The sequence below is a fragment of the Pinus tabuliformis genome, chromosome 9 (assembly GCF_031772625.1).
Source record: "Pinus tabuliformis cultivar Carrire ecotype Pingquan chromosome 9, CPIR1, whole genome shotgun sequence".
NCBI lineage: Eukaryota > Viridiplantae > Streptophyta > Pinopsida > Pinales > Pinaceae > Pinus > Pinus tabuliformis.
The window spans coordinates 1,722,121,811-1,722,140,967 of NC_142307.1; positions in this window are offsets into that span (position 1 = coordinate 1,722,121,811).

The window sequence follows — 19,157 nt, forward strand, 5'->3', positions numbered from 1 at the left end:
TGTGAAAGTCACACTGCAAAGAAGCACACTCCTCCAGCTCCCAAACTATCCAAGTGACAACAAACTTCCTATGCTTCCTATCCGGAAAAATCTCCCATCCAAACTCCACTGGAAGACACCACAAGCAAACTCAGCCTCATCTTCATTGTGTCCTCCAGTAATATGCACCACCTAGAGGTGAATGCAACTACTGGAAACCAAAACGGAATCCTCCTACGGAAGAATGAAGAAAAACCTTCCTAGGGTGGCACTCTAAGTCCCCCGAAGAAAGGGTGAGTTCTTCGCTTGAGGAACTCATGCTGAACAGCAAGTGACTCGGCTAAACAATGCAAGCAAGCAAAGAGAAATCGATATGCCAAAAGATGAATGAGATGAGGAGAGCTACCTTCCTTATATAGATTTCACGGAGAACTTTTCCCTCCAATTCGTCCTCCATCGTGGGCCCTCACTTAACCACCATCATGAAAAACTTAACCACCTCCATGCAAATCGAACTAGGGAGTGCGTATTTCCCTAGTGAGCATGGCCCCCATGAGTAACTTAACTACAACAAAAATAACTTTTCCTAAGTGTAATCTCCTAATAAAATTGAATGGGGTCCACTAGTTCCAAAATTGACCCCATAATACAAAAATTAATCTTGTTCGAAAATAATTCAGGAAGAGACATGACAGTCCTCCCCTCCCAAATGTTACTTGACCTCAAGCAACTTCAATGTCGGCTGCTCAAGAATGTGCTCTCCTCCCCAAGTGGCATCCTCATCCGATAAACTCTTCCAACACACCAAATATTCTCTAATGATCCTGCTTTTGAGCTTCCTCTCCCTAGTCTCTAAGATGGCCTCTGGATCTAGGATCAAATGCCCCTCATCATCAAGTGGAGGCAACTCCATGACTACTGTAACTTGCTGCCCCAACACCCTCTTGAGGCATGACACATAAAAGGTGTTATGAATCATGCTCCCTGGTGGTAGCTCCAACTCGTAAGCCACCTCTCCAACCCTCCTGATCACTCTGTATGGCCCAAAAACTCTCAACTGCAATTTTTCGTCCCCCTTCTACTTCAGTGTGGACTGTCGGTACGACTACAATCTAAGGTAGACCAAGTCCCCTTCCTCAAAATGCCTCGATGTCGGTCAACATACATCTTTTGTTGGTTTTGAGTTGTCTATAAGTTATCCTTAAGAGCCTTGACAATATCTTGGCTCTCTAGGATCCAATCCTTGGCCTTTGGGGCCCTATTGTCTCCAAAAACAATATCAACAAAAGACAAAGCATCATAACCATATAAGGCATGGAAAGGAGTCGTACTTGTTGACCACTAGAGTGGCACATGATGATTATATGAAGACTCCATGTCCAAAGATGATCCAAAGAACACTTGTACCATCAGATATCATCAGTCAAAAGAGTTTTTCAACTCTACTTCTATCTTCTCATCATCTTTCTTGAACCCAGATTCCACACCCTGCGGAGAATTGTAATAATGATGAGTTTATGAGTCTGTAACATGCCTAAGATGTTGGGACTCTATCAGCAAACAAGTACACCTTGGAGTGTTTTTTTTTATTTGGTTAATTATCCCTTCTTTTTCAGAGGCGGATAATTTTCTAGGTTTTTTCACTCACGATTTACCCCAAAGCCGGGGTGACGGTTTGAAGGTTGAGCCCCTAACACATCTTGTTGTCTAGAGTCGGTGTATATTACCATACTAGATCACACAAAAAAAATCATGGAATTTGGTTAGGTCTAGGTAGTCATTTTTTAATCTTTTAGATTTCTCGCACAGTAGAAATTGCTAATAAAATTGTATTTGTAATGTAATAAATGATGTCTAGAGAAGTTGTATGGGGTATGAGTAATGAAATTTTCACCTCTCACCCTCAACTCTCTACTATGACACACTTTGATGGGTTAAAAATGTGTTTTGAACCCTCAAACCCCACTTTTCCTAGGTTTAGTGGGAAATCTAACAATTAATTAAGCCAGAAATTAAATAAGTAGAGAAAAATAAATATCTATGCATGCTAGATGTTGTGGAAATGAGGTGGAAAATTATGGGGGAGTTAAAGTTAAGTCCCAAGGTGATGTGAACTCCTAAAATCAAGGAAATGACGTGCTCAAATAAAATCGAATTTCTAGCATTAAAGAAGAAAGTTGTTTACTTGGAAATTCAGATTTGTGAAGTTAACGCACATTTGGGAGGATTTTGGAGAATATTTGGTGGAGATTTTTGTGAAAAATTGTCCCCACATGGGTTACCACCCATATACACTTGTCATTCTATCATAAAATTCGAATTTGGCACATAAGGGAAGAAGAAAATAATGTCCACTTGCCAGAACTCGATTTTTACACTTGGCATTGGAACTCCATTCAACAAATTTGAATTTCTCTTTGGGATTATCACCTCATGCCACTTGTTTAATCACTTCTACATTGGGATTGGCTCCAATGCAATTTGTCATTGTCATTTTTCATTGGGATTTGCTCCCAACTCTCTATATAATAGAGCCATGGGCTCTCATATTGTATCATGTAATAAGTTATTGGGCTTGAGGAAACTCTGTCATTTTGTACTTGCATACTTTCTTAATACAATCAAGACTTTGGGGATATCTAGCTGGTGTTATCTTGGCGTTAAGAGGTGATGTCCTTTCATATCACTGCTATTGTGTTTAATTTTTTCGCATGTTGAATTAATATTAGTTTATGCTTGCCATCTTGCTTGGACTGATGTGTGCAAGCTATCTTGCACATATCATTGATTTAAAGTAGTATTCTAGGGACAAGCTTGCCAATTCATTTTAGGATGAATGTTTGGTTTATCGTATTCATTATATTTCTCTAATCTTGTGCAAACTAATACGTGTTCAAGTGTGTGGGAAAGATCTTTTATATTGTGTGCAGGAATCCATCTGGAAGTGGGAGAAATCTCAATTAAATCAACTCACTCCTAGAATCACAGCGATCCAAGACTCTGTCATTTTTGCGCTTCAAGGTTTCAATCCAACGAAGAGCAAAAGGGAGTTTTCTTAATCTACAGCTACTTGATTATCCATTTAAATTTCAAAATACTTCTTTAATTTTATTTCTTTCAAAGTTATATCTCCTATTCAAGAGCCATTTCTAAAGCTAGGCAAGTACGGGGGTTCACTCCCATTACTTGAGCTAGTACTTTGTAAATTAAATTCTAAGTTTAGTTTTGGTTTCTGTTTCCTAATTTTACACTGACAATTAGTATTTTTTTTCTGTTTTGCAGCCCATAGGTTTGAGCATTGGATAGCAAGGAGCTTGAGGAGAAGCATTTGAAAACTACTCGCTGGTGTGTATGCAGGACCCCCTCACGCTATCCAAAGATTAATTTCTAGGGAGGCAATAAGCACTTGGGAGAGAGTTGCAAACTCATCGAGGTCGTGAGCCTTTTGAGCCTTCAAATCTCTTTTGGAGATTTTTTTCCATATTCAAGTTTGTTGTTGTTATATTTTTTGGAGAGATAGTCTAGCTTTGTTAGAGTCTCATTTTCGTAAAGGTCTCTCTCATATTGTGGTCTGCCCTCTTAGAGGCATTTTTCCCCGGTTAAAGAGCTAATAAAAGATAAAATATTTTGATGGGGGGAGCTTGGGATTTTTCCCATGGCATCCCCCTTACTCATTTAGAGGAGAGATTCTTATGGGTGACCTAATCTTGCTTTTAGTTTTTTCTTAGCTTTCTAGTTTTTAATTTTCATATTGTGCATTGCTTAAAATTAATGCATTTCACTCCACATGCAAATTTTTACTAATCTTGTATTTAAATTCCCACATGTATACGCTCTCAAGTTTTGCAAACTATTTCTCTTTGAAGCATTCGCATGAAGCATTAGTTTAATTTGGGGAATTAACACAATTTGCACTTCACCTAGGCATTTTAGTATAGGAAGGCCCCAAACCTCACTAAAACTTACCTCCAACTTAAGTTGGTTGAATAAACTTTTAGGGACCCTCTACCTCTATTGACTCCTCATTGTGAGATCCAAACATTGGGGCGAGGATGAGGTCTAAGGACTAGAGTTCAATTGTAACTTTGCCTTAGCACTAATTAATAAAATAAACGAAGAACTCATTCCATCATATTTGTTTTGTTTGCAAAGTTCTTAAATTTCTTGCTATCTTGATGGTTTAAAGTCTCACATGCAAATCTTATTTCAAGAGGCACTTTGGATGCAAACATTGTAAGTCCTTTTAATTTTGCAACAAGTTTAGTTTTTCTTGTACTTGGAAATTGACTCATTTTGTGGTTTAATTATTGTCATAAATGGTTGATTTCACTTTCAAGTACTATTATTTTGGGTTGCAAACTTAATTGCAAGTTGTCATCTTGGTCTAACATTTGAGTTATTTTTGTATCATTTTGAGCAACATAGTTTCCATGCTCTGATTTGTAGACTTATTCATCTTGAAAGCATTTATAATATCTTGTGCTAACAATTTATTGTTTCGCTTTTCAAGATTATTTTGTCTTTCCATTTGAAAGCATTTCACTTCATTCTAAGCAAATACAATTTCATTTCTTAAAGAGCAATACTTTGAAGTCATTGGTTGTTTATGTATTTCATGCTTATCTTATGTGTTTATGGTTATTGCTCATACCAGTTTTGCTTATAAATCTTAAAGAAATAGTCTATTTAACTCTAACAATTCTTCTAGAAACTCACATCTTTTTAACTTAACTTTTCATTAGGGACCACCCACCTCAGCTAACCAAGGAGATAGCTTAGATGGAGAGAGTTGGGATTAGTGTGACAGCTCCTTCTCTGAGTTCCCTACCACCAACCACACCTTGTGGGGTTGAAGGTTTTTCCCACTGACTTGTAGGTAGGTGTAGGCAATAGGGTCAACATCTTTGGCGCCGTTGCCGAGGACAAGTCTTCTTGTACCTGAGAAATACGACTAAATTTTGGTTTTTGCATGTTGGATTTTAGAGTTAGATTCTTGTTCAAGTGGCGACTCCACTTATTTCATTTTCTGCAAGGATTTCTGCTTGAAGCTTGCTTCTTATAGATTTCTGCTTGAAGCTTGCTTCTTGTAGATTTCTTGCTAATCTTGGACAAGAGCCTCTCTCTGGTATCCATTTGCACTTTCAGGGTCAAGTTAGCATGACATCATAAATGATTTGTTCGCCCCTTGTAATTTTACTAACATTTCAAGCTATCCGAATTTCATTCTGAATGAAGCCATTGAGGCTATTGAAGAGTTGCCTAGTTTTCTAGGTGACAATGCCATTAGTACTGAAACTCACCTTAGGAATTTCCACCTTTGTGTGAGCAAATGGTGCCATGATATTAACCATGAGGATGTTAAAATGAGACTTTTCATCTTTTCATTAGATGGAAATGCAATGGATTGGTTCATAGAATTACTTGCTAACAATTTTGATTCTCTAGAATCAATCATTGACACCTTTGAAGAAAAATATGGAAATGAAAGAAAGATCAAAGCAAAAGAAAATAAGAATGATAAAGATCACATCAAAGAGTTGACACGAATGATTAAGGATATGCAACTCAACCAAGTCCCACTCATTAAGACCATGGAGGTAAATCATGCACAAGCAATAAAGGCCATGGAAGTCAATCATTCTAATCAAATGGCCACTTTTCAAAATAGGTTGCTCACCATGGAAGAAAAACAAGTGCAATTAATCAACACCATGGAAACAAATCATGCCAAGGAAATAAGTTTTATGAAGGCTAATCAAGTCGCTTTTCAGAATAGGTTGGATGAAATGGAAAGATTACAGGTGCAAAAATTCCAACTTAGGTTAAATGACAAATGGGAAGAGAACAAAGAAACAAATCATAAGCCTTTCAGTGCACTGAAGCAATCTTCATCTCATTATGCGGAGGTCATTTACTCCATTGAAAAATGACTAATTGATGGAGACTTGGATAGCAAGGAAATTGAGGGGAATCAGGTTTATACTTATGAGATTGATTCATCACCCATGTCAGAGAAGAAGCAAAATGGACAAAGGCAGGTCAAAAAAATCTTGGCTACTTCGAATTTTCCATCTGAGCATCTTCAAGATCGGGCAAAAAAATCTACTTTGATCACATCAACATCAACATCACAATCTGTTAAGAAGAAAAGGAAAAGGCGGAAAGGATTTGGCAAATCAGATGACCATGTACAACACAGTGTTGGGACAGATCAAAGTCCTAAGATATTGAGAATTGGACAGGGCACATCAGAAAAACCACCCATGGATCTGCCTAAGCAGGGTCTCAGCACGAACTTCATTTAAGACATCTGATGCCATGGGGCATCTTTTTGTGTCATATTTCTAACCTTATCCCTTGTCATTTTTGTTTAATTAGTTTTATTTCATGAATAAATTATCATTTATGCGCTTAGAATAAATTTCCATTTCTTCGTTTCTGTACTTTATTTCATTTGATGATATTTTGAATGGACACTGCTAATATTTGTCTTTTGTCGGTTGATGCAGATTCCAGGTTCTTGCACACTATCATTATGTATCTAGCATGCATCCCAATATGGAGCCAAATGTTAACCACTGGAGTGGCACCTGATGATTATATGAAGACTCCATGCCCAAGGATGATCCAGAGGACACTTGTACCATCATATATTATCAGTCAATAGAGTTTTCTAACTCTACTTCATCTTCTCATCATCTTTCTTGTACCCAAATTCCACACCCTGCGGGGAATTGTAATAAGTGATATTAGTAATGATGATTTTTTGAATCTGTAACAGGCCTAGGATGTTGGGCCTCGATCAACAAACGAGTACACATTGGAGTGTTTTTTTTATCTGGTTAATTATCCCTTCTTTTTCAAAGGCGAATAATTTTCTGGGATTTTTCACTCACGTTTTACCCCAACGCCGAGATGACGGTTTGAAGGTTGAGCGCCTAACACATCTTAGTGTCTAGAGTCGATGTATATTACCATACTAGATCACACAAAATTTTGTGGAATTTGATTAGGTCTAGGTAGTCATTTTTTTATTTTTTAGATTTTCCGCACAGCAGAAATTGCTAATAAAATTGTATTTGTAATGTAATAAGTGATGTCTAGAAAAGTTGTATGGAGTATGAATAATTAAATTTGCACCTCTCACCCTCAACTTTCTACTATGACACACTTTGATAGGTTAAAAATGTGTTTTGAACCCTCAAAAACCACTTTTCTTAGGTTTAGTGGGAAATCTGACAATTAATTAAGCCAAAAATTAAATAAATTGAGAAAATTAAATATCCACGCATGCTAAATGTTGTGGAAATGAGGTGGAAAATTATGGAGGAGTTAAAGTGAAGTCCCAAGGTGATGTGGACTCTTAAAATCAAGTAAATGACATGTGCTCAAATAAAATCGAATTTATGGCATTAAAGGAGAAATTTGCTTACTTGGAAATTCGAATTTGTAAGTTAATGCACATTTGGGAGGATTGGGAGAATATTTGGTGGAGATTATTGTGGGAAATTGTCCCCACATGGGTCACCACCCATATACACTTGTCATTCTATCATAAAATTCAAATTTGGCACACATAAAGGAAGAAGAAAATGATGTCCACTTGCAAAAATTTGATTTTTAAACTTGGCATTAGAGCTTCATTTAACAAATTCGAATTTCGCTTTGGGATTATCACCTCATGCCACTTGTTTATCACTTCTACATTGGGATTGGCTCCAATGTCATTTGTCATTGTCATTTTTCATTGGAATTTGCTCCTAACTCTCTATATAATAGAGCCATGGGCTCTCATATTGTATCATGTAAGAAGCTATTGGGCTTAAGGAAACTTTGTCATTTTGTACTTGCATACTTTCTTATACAATCAAGGCTTTGGGAATATCTGGCTAGTGTTATCTTGGAGTTATGAGGTGACGTCCTTTCATACTACTGCTATTGTGCTTAATTTTTTTGCATGTTGAATTAATATTAGTTTATGCTTGCCATCTTGCTTGGATTGATGTGTGCAAGCTATCTTGCACATATCATTGATTTAGAGTAGTATTCTAGGGATAAGCTTGTCAAATCATTTTAGGATGAATGTTTGGTTTATCTTATTCATTATATTGCTCTAATCTTATACAAACTAATACGTGTTCAAGTGTTTGGGAAAAATCTTTTGTATTGTGTGCAGGAATCCATCTAGAAGTGGGAGAAATCTCAATTAGATCAACTCACTCCTAGAATCATAGCGATCCAAGACTCGACCATTTTTTCGCTTCACGTTTTCAATCCAATGAAGAGCAAAAGAGGATTTTTTTAATCTATAACTACTTGATCATCCATTTAAAATTCAAAATACTTCTTTGATTCTATTTATTTCAAAATTATATCTCCTATTTAAGAGCCATTTCTAAAGCTAGGCAAGTACAGGGGTTCACTCCCATTACTTGCGCTGGTACTTTGTAAATTAAATTTTAAGTTTAGTTTTGGTTTCTTTTTCCTAATTTTACACTGACAATCAGTATTTTTTTGTGTTGCAGCCCATAGGCTTGAGCATTGGGCAGCAAGGAGCTTGAGGAGAAGCTTTGGAAAACTACTCACTCATGCGTATGCAGGACCCCCTCACGCAATCCAAAGACTGATTTCTAGGGAGGCCATAAGCACTTAGGAGAGAGTCGCAAACAAATCGAGGCCGTTTTGAGCCTTGTGAATCTCTTTTGGAGAGTTTTTTCATCTTCAAGTTTGTTGTTATATTTTTTGGGAAGAGATTCTAGCTTTGTTAAAGTCTCATCTTTGTAAACATCTCTCTCGTATTGTGGGCTGCCCTCTTAGAGGCATTTTTACCCAGTTTAAGAGCTAATAAAAGATAAAAGATTTTGTTGGAGGGAGCTTGGGATTTTTCCCATGGCATCCCCCTTCCTCATTTAGAGGAGGGATTCTTGTGGGTGGCCTAATCTTGCTTTTAGTTTTTTCTTAGCTTTCTAGCTTTTAAATTTCATATTGTGCATGCTTAAAATCAATACATTTCACTCCACATGCAAATTTTTACTAATCTTGTATTTAAATTCCCACATGCATACGCTCTCAAGTTTTGCAAACTATTTCTCTTTGAAGCATTTGCATGAAGCATTAGTTTAATTTGGGGAATTAACACAATTTGCACTTCATCTAGGCATTTTAGTATAGGAAGGCCCCAAGCCTCACTAAAACTTACCTCCAACTTAAGTTGATTGAATAGACTTTTAGGGACCCTCCACCTCTATTGAGTCTTCACTGTGAGATCCAAACATTTGGGCAAAGATGAGGTTTGAAGACTAGAGTTCAATTGTAACTTTATTTTAGCACTAATTAATAAAATAAACGAAAAACTCATTCCATCATATTTGTTTTGTTTGCAAAGTTCTTAAATTTCTTGCTATCTTGATGGTTTAAAGTCTCACATGCAAATATTATTTCAAGAGGCACTTTGGATGCAAGCATTGTAATTCCTTTTAATTTTGCAACAAGTTTAATATTTCTTATACTTGGAAATTGACTCATATTGTGGTTTAATTATAGTCATAAATGGTTGATTTCACTTTCAAGTACTATTATTTTGGGTTGCAAATTTAATTGCATGTTGTCATCTTGGTCTAACATTTGAGTTATTTTTGTATCCTTTTGAACAAGATAGTTTCCATGCCTTGATTTGTAGATTTATTCATCTTGAAAGCATTTATAATATCTTGTGCTACGAATTTATTGTTTCACTTTTCAAGATTATTTTGGCTTTCCATTTGAAAGCATTTCCCTTCATTCTAAGCAAACATAGTTTCATTTCTTAAAGAGCAATGTTTTGAAGGCACTGGTTGTCTATGTATTTCATGCTTATCTTATGTATTTATGGTTATTGCTCATATCAGTTTTGCTTATAAATCTTAAAGAAATAATCTATTTAACTCTAACAATTCTCCTACAAACTCACATATTTTTTAACTTAACTTTTCATTAGGGACCAGCCCCTTTAGCTGACCTACGAGATAGCTTAAACGGAGAGAGTTGGGATTATTGTGATAGCCCCTTCTCTGAGTTCCCTACCACCAACCACACCTTGCGGGGTTGAAAGCTTTTCCCACTGACTTGTAGGTAGGTGTAGGGGGCAAGTGATAAAAATACCAATGGACATATGATGTGTGGTGTTGTAATAATACTCTCCCAGATGCAACCATCAAATCTAATCCCTCTGCTGCCCTGTCACATAATTCCTGAGATAGCCCTCTAACCACTGGTTCACCCTCTCTATCTGACCATCGGTTTGCGAATGATAGTTGGTGCTTGGGGTGAGCTTAGTGCGACTAGTCGGAAGAGCTCCTGCCAAAAGCCTCCCATGAATCGGCTATCCCTGTCACTAACTATGGTTTAGGAAGTTTGTGCAGACAAAAGATCTCCGTGAAGAACAACTCTGCCACCTGTGAGGCTGAATATCGTGTCAGTATGGCAAAGAAGTGTGCAAACTTGGTCAACGAGTGTTAGGATATTCCGACACATAGGAAATAGTTAAGTATAACTTGGTCTATTGTAGAGTTAGGTAAAGTATGTTTCTTTACTATGTACATTTGTAACTTACAATCCGACGGTCACGATATGTTCTAGACATGAAGTGATCTGATGGTTCATTCTCTCCTCGGTATTACCGACACTTGATCCGTGGCTTAACACCCTATTGGTCCATGATCTCTATTTAAAGAGAATGGAAGGTCATTTTTATGTAACCATTCATGAGAGAAACTTATGTAAATTTTATTTCTTTTATTAAAAATTGTCTGAAGTGGTCGCATTGGCTCAGGCCATGGACTGTTTCCCTCCTTGAGGGCTTTAACCACGTTAAGAATATTGGTGTATTGATCTGTGATTTGTTTGTGAGCGGTGTCCTTTGGTGTTCTGTCTAAGGAACTTACCCTGTAAATTCCTGCATGGTATCAAAGTTATTTGAGGGCCGCATCTGTTGATGATCCAAATCCGAAGTTGGTACAAGTGCATCTGACTATCATTTCCTAGATCTATTGTTTCTTGCTGCTTTTGGGCCAAAATGACTGCTCTATTGTGTTAGGAGCATCTGTTCCAGTGAGGAACCCCTTTCGTTTCACGCGAAAAGATTTCTGATAGCCCTAACTACGTCATTTTAAGATTTCGAGGTATATAGTTTTTATTTGCAGCTTTTATTTGCAATTTTATTTATTTTCTCTATGTTTATTTCGGTTTATTTATCTCTCTGTTTTTTAATTACGAAATCTATACCTTTCATTTCTGCGTATGCTCTTTGCCCCGCAACTCTCTTCAATCTGGGCAAATCAGAAACAAAAAGGAAGGATTTTCTCATTTGTATGCTCTTTTTTGCCACGCCTTAGTGTGATCTCAGAAAATCAAAAACAATGAGGAAAATATTTAATTTCTGGGTAAAGCTAACTTCAGACCATAAGGTTTGTTTTTTTTGTATGTCTGTGTTGGGTTTTGTGGTTTTTGTTTTGCAGACAAAAAAGAGCTTTTTCAAGTAAGCACAAACCCCAAAGCTTCAGTGACTTAGCCAACAAACAAAAAAACAAAAAACAAAAAAAAACCCTTCCTCTTTTCCAAAAATTACTAATCTTTTAATCTAGCTCACTTGGTCCAAAATTACTTTATAAGAATAGATGTCTTGGGTTCAAGTCTTTCTTTTTGTTGAGTTACTTTTTCAAAAAGCACATGTAGCTTATGTTTTAAAGTTACTTTATGTAAAAGTGTTCTCACCCATTATAAAAAGTGAGTCACTTATAATTCTAGAGTCTTTTTATCTTTTATTTAAGTTATAATTTAGTGGGTAGCTAATAAAGTACCATTGTAAATGACTTTCCACTTATTTATAAATGTGAGTCACATAAAATCTTTTTTTAAAGTGAGCTAATTAGATTAAGTTTGGAAACGGGGGGGATTTTGTTTTAATATAAAATTATCATTCACTTCCACACATTCATGCACTTCGTCTGCATCTTCAACAACTTTTCTTCAAAAAGCCATAGCTTCTTCATCCGGAAGCCATTTTCAGAGCCCTTTTTTTTAATAAACATAACTTTTCGAGATCTTTCCATTGGAACACTTAGTTTCAACATCTACAACTTCAGTTTCTGTTAAAATGGAAAGTCCATGCCAAGTTATTCTTGACAGCACCAACTACTTCCAATAGTGGTCCTACATTGTGAATTTACTTAGAAGTAAAGGTCTTTATAGAATAACCTCGGGCCAAGAAACTAAACCTAAAGATGAAGATAAAGCAGCCAAATGGGAAAATAGGCAAGATCAAACACGTGGATTGATAGGGATGTCTATTTCTCCAGACTTTAGATTCCATATCGCAGAACTTGATACCCCTAATGAAGCAATGAAACAACTCACTAAAGTTTTTGGAATTGAAAATGAAATTAGATCCCATCAACTTGACAATGTGTTGCTTACGTTGGACCCCAATAATTTTTCTTTCATTGAAGATTTTATGTCCAAGTTCAAGACCCTTAGACTTTTCTTGGAAGGTGTTAAGGTTAAGAAAGAAGATGGTAGCCTTATCTATTCCATTCTTACTAAGTTGGGACCAGCCTACTCTGTGTTTGTTTCCACCTTCCATTCTACTAGAAAAGCCTTTATTTCTCAAGGACGAGACTACAAATCCCCCTCTTTTGATGCCTTTTGTGATTCTTTGATAAGATAACAAGAAAAACTCTTACATCTTGGTCTTCTTAATCTTGGAAACTCTTCTAAGAAAGCCTTAGCCACCCAGCAGCAACCAAATTCAAAGAATCCTAAGAAGCAGTATCCTAAAATGAATGATCTTAAACCAAACAAAGGTCCTAAGCAATTTCAGTCTCAAAATGATAAGACAAATAAAAACAAAGGGAAGAAGACTGATAGACATTGCAACTTTTGTAATCGAGATGGCCACTTAGAATCTAAATGCTTTAAAAAGATGGAAGCCTTGGAAGCAGCAATGAAGAAGCATAACATCCATTTGGAGCACTCTTCAACTTCAACTTCATCTTCAGGAATTGCACTTTCTGCATGTGGTTGTCAAGCATCTCGCTCTGCTTATGCACTAAATGTATCTTCTTCTTCTCATTCTCATGAGTGGCTCATTGATTCTGGAGCTTCTTATCACATGGCCAAAAACAAAGCCATGTTTTCTTCTTTAAATGATTGTAACACCAAAAATATATATGTTGGTGATGATAGATCCCTTAGTGTTGTAGGGACTGGAACTATTCATCTAGACAATGGTCAATTTACTGATGTATTATGTGTTCCAACCTTATCCTGCAACCTTCTATCTGTATATCAGATTACTCATTCAAGTGAAGTAAAATCATTGAATTCTCACCTCATGATGTTGTAATTAAGGACCTAAGAGATCCTACACAAATTTTAGCTACTGGCATTATTGATGATTCTACAAGGTTGTATAAACTTAACAACTTTGAGTCATCAACTCTTCCCTCAGTATTTGTTGCTCATAATGATGAAGTGAGCAAACTTTGGCATGAGCGATTTGGTCATTTAAACTATCGCTCCCTTCAAAATCTATGTAAAGAAAATATGGTGGCAGGTCTTCTTATGGTATCTTGCATAGATGGTGTTTGTTCTGAATGCGTACTCGGAAAACATCACCGGGATAGTTTTGAAAAACGTGCCTCTTGGCACGCCTAAGCCCCTTTACAGCTTGTGCATAGTGATTTATGTGGTCCACTTCCAGTGGTTTCATTTTCTGGCTACAAGTATTTCTTAACTTTCCTTGATGATTTCTCTAGACGCACTTTGCTATGCTTCCTTAAACTCAAGAGTGAAATATTTAACATGTTCTTGGCCTTTAAGGCCTTTGTTGAGAAACAATCTGGACATCAAATTCTTAAACTAAGATCTGATAATGACGGAGAATATGTTAACAACAAATTCATCAACTTTTGCACTGAGCATGGAATTCAAATGCAACATATTGTTCCATATACTCCCCAACAAAATGGTGCAACTAAAAGAAAGAATCGCACCTTAACGGAAATGGCTAACTGTATGCTTCAATCTAAAGGACTTAGTCTTAATTTTTGGGCAAAAGCAATTAACTATGCAAATTACATAGTAAATCGCACTCCTACTAAGGTTTTAAACAATATCACTCCAGAAGTAGCGTGGAGCTCAATTAAACCAAATGTAAGTCACTTTCGTGTTTTTGGAAATGAAGCATGGGCCCATATTCCAGATGAGAAACATAAAGCTTTAGAACCTAAGAGTGAAAAATGTATTTTTGTTCTATATTTTGAAGATGTCAAAGGATATAGACTTATTCCACTTAAGTCCAAAAATGTTATCATTAGAAGAGATGTAAAGTTTGTTGAAAATATATCGGCCTACAAGCCTAGTTCGACGGATGTGCCACCTCTCTCTATACCTTCTACTTCTGAAAATATTTCTTCTTCAGATGATGAAAGCGAGGATGACAATCCTCCCCCACCTTCTCAGAATCCTCTTTCAGCTCCTCAGCTTCCAAAATGGGTCTGTGCTACTCGGGATGCAGCAGGTGCTCTTGCAGGTGATCCTACAGATCAATGACGTACACGTTCTCGGTTCGATAAAGCCTCTTCTTTACTGGCTCAAGCTTTAGCGAATTGTGATCCTGACACCTTTGCAGAAGCTTCAAGCCATCCAGATTGGGATGCAACTACGAATGAAGAATATCGTTTATTATGGGCAGATGATACCTGGGATCTTGTTCCTCTTCCAAAGGGACGAAAACTTGTTAGATGCAAATGGGTGTAGAGAACCAAGTATGGACCAGAAGGAAAAGTTGATAAACATAAAGCTCGTCTTGTTGCTAAGGGCTTTTCACAAGTTGAAGGCATTGACTATACTGAAACCTTCTCCCCTGTTGCCAAAATGAACTCTATCTGCCTTGTTCTTTCCCTTGCTACCTCTTTCAAATGGGAAGTTCATCAAATGGATGTTAAATCTGTCCTTTTGCATGTGGACTTGCATGAAGAAATCTATATGGAACAACCTCCTGGCTTTATACAACCAGACTCCAGCCTTGTTTGTCGGCTTAAGAAATCCCTTTATGGTCTCAAGCAAGCCCCTCGGGCTTGGTATGCCAAAATGGATAGCTTTATTTTAGAGACTGGCTTTTCTAGGTGTCATTCTGACAATACTGTCTACACCAAGAAAGTCGGTAAGTCTCTTATAATTCTTGTTCTTTATGTTGATGATCTTATCCTTACTGGTAGTAATCCCAACCTTATAAACCATGTGAAGTCCAGCCTTAAAAAGAAGTTTGAAATGACAAACTTAGGACACTTGCATTATTTTCTTAGTCTTCAAGTCTTACAATCCAAGGAAGGTATTTCCCTTTCCCAGTCCAAGTATGCATGTGATCTTCTACGCCACTTTCACATTGAAGACTGTAAGCCAGCCCCTTCTCTCTTTCAATCTAGAGCCAAACTTTCAGTCACTTGTGCTTCCCCTGAAGTTGATGCTACCTTATATCGTCAGCTTCTAGGAAAACTTTTGTATCTGACCCATACTCGTTCTGACCTTTCCTTTGTTGTTGGCCTTATTGCTCGGTTTATGCAAAACCCACATGAAAGTCATTGGAAAGCAGCTAAAAGAATACTTCGTTATGTCAAGGTACAGTTTAGTTTGGGATTCATTACAGTGCAGAAGCATCTCCTCTATTGGTTGGTTTCACTAATTCCGATTAGGCTGGTGACCTTGATGATCGGAAGTCTACTGCAGGTTATGTCTTCACTCTTGGTTCTGGACCTATTACATGGGCTTGCAAGAAACAAAGTTCCATTTCTCTTTCTTCAGCAAACGCAGAGTATCGTGGCGCCATAGAAGCTAGTAAGGAACCCTTGTGGCTTCGTCAGATCCTGTCAGAGTTTGGCTTTCAGCAGCAGCATCCAACTACACTTTGGTGTGATAATCAAAGTTCCATTCAGCTATGCAAAGATCTAGTCCAACATCAGCGCAGCAAACACATTGAACTACACATGCACTTCTTCAGAAAGCTCATTCATGACCATGTTCTTGAAGTGCAATATTGTTCAACCGATGATCAAGTTGCAGACATCTATCACAGAGGCGAAGTTTACTAAACTCCGATTTATGGTTGGAATTCAAGAAGTTGTCCCTCCTTCCTTCTCCTATTGTGTCATATTTTTACATCCTTCAATCCTATCCCAAGTTGTTCTTAAGGGGGGATGTTAGGATATTCTGACACATAGGAAATAGTTAAGTATAACTTGGTCTAGTGTAGAGTTAAGCAAAGTGTGTTTCTTTACTATGTACATTCGTAACTTACAATCTGACGGTCACGATATGTTCTAGACATGAAGTGATATGACACTTCATTCTCTCCTCGGTATTACCGACGCTTGATCCATGGCTTAACACCTGATTGGTCTATGGTCTCTATTTAAAGAGCATGGAGGGTCATTTGTAGGGTAACCGTTCATGAGAGAAACTTATGTAGATTTTATTTCTTTTATTAATAAATTTCCTGAAGTGGCCGCGTTGGCTCAAGCCGTGGATTGTTTCTCTCTTTGAGGGTTTTAACCATGTCAAGAATACTGGTGTATTGATCTTTGATATGTTTGTAAGCGTTGTCCTTTGGTGTTTTGTCTAAGGAACTTACCCTGTATAGCAAGTCGACCTCCAAAAAAATACAATCCTTCCCTTGTACCGAGGGAAGTCCAGTGATGAAATCCATAGAGATGCTCTCCCATTTCCCCTCAGGGATGGGAAGAGGGTGCAATAATCCTGTTGGATGGGTCAACTCTCCCTTGTTCCTCTGGCAAGCTTCGCACTCCTGCACATGCCTCAACACATCTCCCTTGAGTCCCTTCCAAGTGAAGCGCTCTCTCACTGCCATATAAGTCTTTCCTGAACCCCTAGTGCCTGGACAAAGGAGAATCATGAGCTACTCGAAGGTCTCTCAATTGTGATCCCGAAACCAAAAATATGCGCCCCTTATAATAAATAACCTCATCCATCACCCTATATTTCTCATCTGCATAGCTGCCTTCCAAGATCTCACACGCCCGACGATCCTTGGAGTATTCTACCAATAATTGAGCCTTCCAATCATGACAAATGTGTTAGTTTTTGGTAGCATCGGAAGTGCTCTAGCCTTAAAAATTGGTGGAGAGGCTAAGGCACATGAGTTCTAAGGAACCCAGAAACCGTTTCGTGAAATTCCACCTTGATTGTATTTTATTAAAATAATTAATATTTTTAATGGAGTTCCCAAGTCTAAACTTAAGGAAATTAAAATATTAATGGGTATTAATCAAAATATGGGTGAGAATGATCTAGAAGGCGGATCAAGTCATGTTTTAATCTTAGTCGTTGATTAGTTGTTGAAGACTCAACAGGAAAATTATAAAATGGAGGCTTGGATTTCATTTGGAAACACACGCGTAGAGATATAATTGATGTAGAGTTCGATTTATGGGGTTAGGAAGCTGAGAAATTCGCACTAAGTGATCATTCAACAGCAAAGGGGCAATGAGAATCTGGGAGGACTTTCCGAAGAATACTGACAGAGAGGCAGAGAGAGCTTGCAGAGAGGCAGTGCAATAGCCGGGAGAGCTGATGTTGGGCCAGTCTAGGCCTACGCAGCCCTGACGCAGAGCCAAAAGGGCTAGCGCAGAGCAAAAAAATTGCATGACAGGCAAAATCCAGAACTACTAGGAACAGCCGGAACAGCGGAGAACTGTCGGGATAGCTGACACAGAGCCTATGCAAGGCCAGCACAGAAATAGCAAGGGTTAGCCAGTCTTGTGTCAAATCAGCGGATATTCTGTCGGGTGAAGCGAGGTAAAACTCACTCAGATTTTCCGCTAGTATTTTCTCTGTATAGGATTGCTATATTAGCATCCTAGATTTGTATTCAGATATTTCTCCTGCATAATAATAAACCCTCAAAACTGTTGCACCGGTGTTCCGGCATTGGGCTTTTCCGAGGACTATTGTGTCCAAAAATAAGTGTCCTATGTTTCTTGTTCTTTGCTCTGTTTTCTGTTTCATGAGATCAAATATTTAATTAGTGTAAGTTGCAGAAGTAATTTGCTTCAGTATTCAAAAGAGTAACTTGATGAATGTAATTTAAAAATCAAGTAGGTAAAGTAGATTCAGAGTGTAGGAATTTTCACATGGTATCAGAGCATTGATTTTGAAACAAGAAGAGCAAATCCAATGCTAAGAAATGAGGTTGAAAGCTGCACTTGGCAGCAATTCGAATCCCCTTGAAGGGATTGCGCAGATCCTTGCTAGGAAGCAGATCCGAGGAAATCTCTCTCTGAGTGAGACGACAGAGGTACGAATTCCAGTTCGTGAGTTTGCAGAGGCAGAGGGAGTGACGCGGATCCTCAGCACAGTGCTTGAAGTGCGCAGTTTCTGCTACGGCAGAAATCCGCTGGAAAAGAACGAAGACACGTAGAAGGGAAATTTTCTCCTCAGAGAACTTTCTGCCAGAAAGTTTGAATTTCTCACTTGCTGAGCAGAGCTAAGCAGTGACTAGAGGAGTCAGTTCAACAGTTGGGTGGGATGGGATCACATGGGCTCAGAGATCAAGACAAGTTGGAAAGTGTCTCCAATTATGTCACATGGAAGACCAGAATCTTAGCTTTTCTGGAGGAATATGATCTCGAGGCCTACGTCAATAGTGTTGTAGTTGTTCCTACTGAAAACGATCAAAAGAAGAAGTACAAAGTCGTGCAGGGGAAGTCAAAGAGGCTCATTCTCAATGGAGTTCGAGATCATGTGGTCTCACACTTGCAGGGCAAGGATACAGCCCGAGAGATGTGGGAAGCCTTGTCTTCTCTGTATGAAGGCTCTTCCGAGCAGCAGAAGATGTATTTGGAGCAGAAGTTGTAGCGGACTTCGATGCAGAAAGAAGAAAGGGTGAACGTCTATCTTCAGCGTCTTCAAGACACTAGAGACGAACTTGTTGCAGTGGGGTCCACTCCTCAACCAACCGCGACGGTGAAGCTAGCCCTGAATGGAGTCTCGGATGAATGGTAAGATTTTGTCCAAAGCATATTGGGCAGAGAAAAACTACCTTCATAGTAGGAGATATGGGTGGCTCTTCAACAGGAGGAGTTAAGGAGGGACCTCGTGAAGGTCAACCTCAGTGGCAGCAGTGG